The sequence below is a fragment of the Paramisgurnus dabryanus genome, chromosome 4, assembly GCF_030506205.2.
Source record: "Paramisgurnus dabryanus chromosome 4, PD_genome_1.1, whole genome shotgun sequence".
In the NCBI taxonomy this organism is placed as follows: domain Eukaryota; kingdom Metazoa; phylum Chordata; class Actinopteri; order Cypriniformes; family Cobitidae; genus Paramisgurnus; species Paramisgurnus dabryanus.
Window position 1 is genome coordinate 38,867,172 of NC_133340.1, and position 4,977 is coordinate 38,872,148.

At 39.2% G+C, this 4,977-nt stretch overlaps 1 long non-coding RNA gene across 1 annotated transcript; it reads left to right on the top strand.

The window, feature by feature from the left end:
- The first annotated feature begins 2,654 nt into the window (after positions 1-2,654).
- LOC135735520 (uncharacterized) lies at positions 2,655-4,608 on the top strand. Its single transcript, XR_010527622.2, has 6 exons — positions 2,655-2,909; positions 3,699-3,759; positions 3,847-4,019; positions 4,110-4,171; positions 4,261-4,331; positions 4,411-4,608. It is a non-coding gene; the product is annotated as an uncharacterized lncRNA (long non-coding RNA).
- Positions 4,609-4,977: the final 369 nt, after the last annotated feature.

Genomic DNA, 4,977 nt, shown 5'->3' on the forward strand with positions numbered 1-4,977 from the left:
CCTTGTGTGGATGTGGCCTCAGTCCTAAAGGGTGTTTTTGAATAAAGTTTGGAAGAACGGCAAATTGCAAATGAGGTGAGATAGGGCAGGGGAGGGCAAAAGGAAGACGGCATGAAGAAAGAGACAGAATGAGTTCATTAGTAACGGAGCAAAGAGTCTGCAGTTTGAGAGGAAATTTAATAAAGATAAAATAATGCAGTATCTTTGTCCAATTACAGCATGAAACAAAAACACACATTTGCACGAAAACGACTCATCAGTCTCTTCTGATTCTGATATATTTGTGTACTAATAGCCATAAAAATTTGATATCTGTGTAGAATTAAATTGATAATGTCAATATGTTACAAAGTGCTTGATCATTTAAGATTGCCTGCCACACTCCTTTACAATTTATTTTATCCAGGGCATATGAGCCATATGAATAACTACATTTTAGATCTCTTAAATCTTGCCACAAATACACTAATGATATATCATTTGAAAGCAGTAAATAGCATTTCCCTTAAATGTCAATCATTCTAGCAGTTTACATATAGTAACTGCTTTTGTTATTGATAAGGAGGGCATTTTAAAGTCTGTGTCAAGTACATTCAAAGAAATGTTTCTAAACACATTATAAATGTAAGAAATGTATATTGCTGAAACACAATACAAAGACTTAACCCACAATAAATGTACAAAAGTTGTCAATGGGACAGTACCTTTTAAAAAGGTTCTAATATGTACCATTTTGGTAAATATATTTACCAGTTTTTCATATGACTCGATGACGCACTGGAGCAGCAGAGCATGGCTCCGCCCCTAACACAATCGTAAGTGGGCGTGGTTTCAGAGCCAACAGCGGACACACCCCCAGCATTTGAGAGCAGAGAATCCTGCCTATTTTTTTTTTTTTTTTTTTGATAACTTTTTTCATCATTCAAATTTAGCTGGGTGGATAATATAACATTTTTCTGTGATGTGACAAACGCTTTAATATCTTACTTTGCACAGACTTTAAAATATTAAACTTGCAGGATGTATTAATTATACCAAAACCTCTTATTTGTCAAAAGATCAGAGAAATTTGATTCCTCATGTCATGATCTCTTTAATAATTAGTCCTAAAATATTTATGATTATACATTTTTAATCTTAGTTGTTGCAGTAGAGTTGATCTTGTTCATATCTTTTCCCCTCAAGATTTCAACAGTGCTGCTCACAAACTGTGGGTCATGAATATTAATTTCATCCGACCAACTGCCGAAAACTTGCAATTTGCCTAGCAGGACACAGTTTGCACATTTATTCTGCTAAACATCAAGCAACCGATTGTTGGTGCTTCATGCGCACTTAACATGTTGTTTTATGCTGCCCATAACAATTATTTCCATCACATTCTTTTTGTAAAAGTGTGTGTGGGACACACCAGTTACGATGGCTGCTACACCCCATTTCCCAGTTTAAATACCGGCTCTTTCTGAACGCTTATGTGTATATATGTGTCCAGAGAGTATCAGCTATCACAGTGAGAGGTCGATAGTATGGATCTGTTCAGGCTGAAGGACACTGACACATAAATAGCGTGAAGATGAGAGTGGTCTTTCCCTGAAAGGCTAATGTGTGTGTGTGGCCTCAGGGCTAACAATGTTTCCCCCTCAGCCATTACAGAGTTAATGAGTGTCTGAGCAAAGCTCCCAAACCTTAAACTCTACCATTAACATACACAAATGGATACGTTTGTATGCCCACATGCTTAATTGCATTTATGGTTGTTGGTCTCCGGCCAGAGAGTGGGCTCAAGACAGACAGAAGGATCAAGAGAGAGAGAGGTGGTCCTCTGAATGCGGCGTGGTGCCTTAAATAACAATTTCAGTCTCTTGCAATAAGGTTACTATTAAGGCTCTTGACACATCTTCGCAGACAGCTCAGTGTGGGTATTGACTGATGCATAGATCACAGGCACTATATATGATTGTAGTGTGTACCACAGTGATAGACATACAGGGGAGATTGCAGGTTGGGAATTTCGCACAAGAGCTTTTGTTGAGGGCCTGAATGTGTTTGATGTCATTTACTTTGTTTAGTCTGTGTAAAATATGCACCACCGTATCTGATATCAGGTTAAGCATTATGTTAGGTCATCCCAGTGAACACACATATTGGTGAGCGGGGCACAAACGTACGCAGGGTTTATTGTAAAACAGCTACTTGACACATATACAAGGCCAAGCAATCTGTGCTTCTGGTCTTTTACTCTGTCAGAAGATGATCTCCTATGAATTTTGGAAAGGTTTTGTTGTGTTTTCATTAAGATATTGAACAAAGAGTGTTTTGAAGGCATGGATGTAATTTTATGTTTTTTATTTTCTTTTGTTTTTTCGTTTTCTGAGTTGGGTGTGTAAGTCACCAAATCAAACCTTACAGTATATTATTTGAATCGCTGTCTTCAAAATAGTGATATGTTTTAGGTAACATCCCAGATAGCATGCAAACCATTGAAACAATGTTAAAAACAGTTGATTTGTCAATGTTAACTGCATTGAATCAATATCAGGGGCCTGTTGCACAAAAGTAGAATTAAGACATCCAGGCTAAATGGCTAAGCTGAGCTCAATGAAGCCAAAACAAGTGCGTCCACGCTTAATGGGTTGCACAAAGACCAAGCCAGGATGATCAGACACGGATTCATCAAGCCAGGTGAAACCAATCCTGGATAGGTGCGCGCTCACGGCTCACTCAACTAGGCCCTGCCACCGATCACAGATTCACCGATTCACCATGGCAACTCGCGTCGTTCTTTTTCCCGTCAGAGGCACAAATCCATACGAGGAGGTAAAAGACATAATTAAGAAGAAAGGCAACACCGCCACAGTGGTAAAGCAGAGAGAAAAAGCGTGGCAAAGTATTGCAGACCGCCTGAATGCGTAAGTAGTGCACAATTACACACTCACCGCTCCGCTGAAACATCACAATTACAATTAAAATATTTAATTCACATCTCCAAAAACGCAATTGTACTCTGATTATAAAACAGTTAATTTTTTTATTGAAATAGACTGCAAATATGAGTGAAATTGTGTAAAGTAACTCCATCACACTGGATAAGGCTTCAATAAATTATTATGAAAGCCTTACATTATTACTACGCTCATTATGTACTCTGCTTCTTATGTTGTCCACCGGTTTTTTTTTTCTTTTTCTTTTTTTCTGCTTTTATAAATGTAAAACTGCTTTGAAACAATGAAACAATTGTGAAAAGCACTTTATAAATAAAATTGAATTGAATAAATAGATGAGCTATTAATAATAATCAATTTAATTTATAAAGCGCCTTTCAAAGGACCCAAGGTCACTTGCTCATTGCACTGCAAAAAAATGACTTTCTTCGTGTTTTTGTCTTGTTTTCAGTACAAATATCAAAAAATTCTTAAATTAAGATGTATTAAAAGTTTTCTTGAAATATACTTGTTCATAAACACTTAATTTAAAACATTTTTTTATTCCATTTGCTGATATTTTTGCTTATTTTCCTAGGTCATTTTGCTCATCAAGAAAATGCATCTTAATTGAAGAATTTTTTTATATTTTTACTGAAAACAAGACAACAATACAAAGTAAGTCATTTTTTGCAGTGTGACTCCATTGAATGTTCTTGTGTGTTAAAGAAAGTCTCTCTTTTTGTGTGTGGTGTGGTGTGGTGTTGTGTGATGTAGATTAAATATGACCGGGCCAAAACGGACATGGCAGCAGGTCAAAATCAAAATCTGCAGAATGGTAAGGGCCCTGACTAATACTTAATAATGCACAAGCATAGATTGTACCCAGAAGGTGCCTGCTTACACATTGTCTGTACTGTTTTAGCAGTGAAAAAGAATACCCAGAGACAAGGCACGGGTGGTGGGTCACCAAAAGCTGACCTCATCCCAGCAGAGGCCAGCTTTGGAGCTAAATAAAGGCAGGCCTGTTGGAGGGAATCCCTGGGGGAAAAAAGACAAGCATAGGTCCCTCACAAGATGCCACCCGCTTCATACAAGGTATGTTCTTCCATCTCTACATGGGACACAATCACATTCATATTGAATCTATTTGGACTGTCTGACTTTGGTTTGCCTATTGCCTTGTAGTGTCTGGCAGCACTGTGTTACTGTTAAAGCCACCAGCACGAGCACCTGACGATGCTGATCCAGTGAGTACTCCAACAAAGGCACACTGTGGGCCTGGCATGTCTTGTCTACTAGCTTCAATATGAATCCGATTAAATGTGATGGGGTCAAGGCCCCATTTCATCAGCACATAACGGCGATGATGATGAGGAGACCATCTCTCTGGATTCCAAAAGGCATAAGGTATCATGTCAAACTTGTGAAAGTACTATACAAAGGAGTCATCATTGGGAGCCATTACAAAATCTCATTTCTTTTACAGGACCCAGAGTCATTGGTGCACTGGACTGCACAAACATAAGGATAAAAGCCCCCTCAGGTGCCCATGAGGCAGATTTTGTAAATATGAAATCTTTTTGATCTTTTCCATTGAACACTGGCAAAATGGCCTGGCTCAGTCCATGACTACAGAATCTTTTGGGCCTCTGAAATCTATCAGCGCCTATCACAAGGTGAGCCACACAACCCATATATAACCACTTTTTACATAATGGCTGTGTCAACAATATCACTGTGTTTTATAAGTAATGATGAGATTTTGTGTTGACAGGTGAATTCTCTGGTGTGTTGCTGGTAGACAGGGGGTAAGGCTGCCAGCCGTTTTTCCTGACACCTTTCACAGACCCCCAGGAAGCACAGCCGGCCTACAACTATGCCCATGCTAGGGCCAGAGTTGAAATGACCTTTGGCCTCCTGAAGGCACGCTCTCACTGCCTTCACAAATTAAGGGTCAGCCCTGTGAGGGCATGTGACATTACTGTGGCTGGTGGTGTCCTCCACAATGTGGCCTGCCTGAGGAAGGAGAGCGCACCCAGAGGGCACCCAGAGT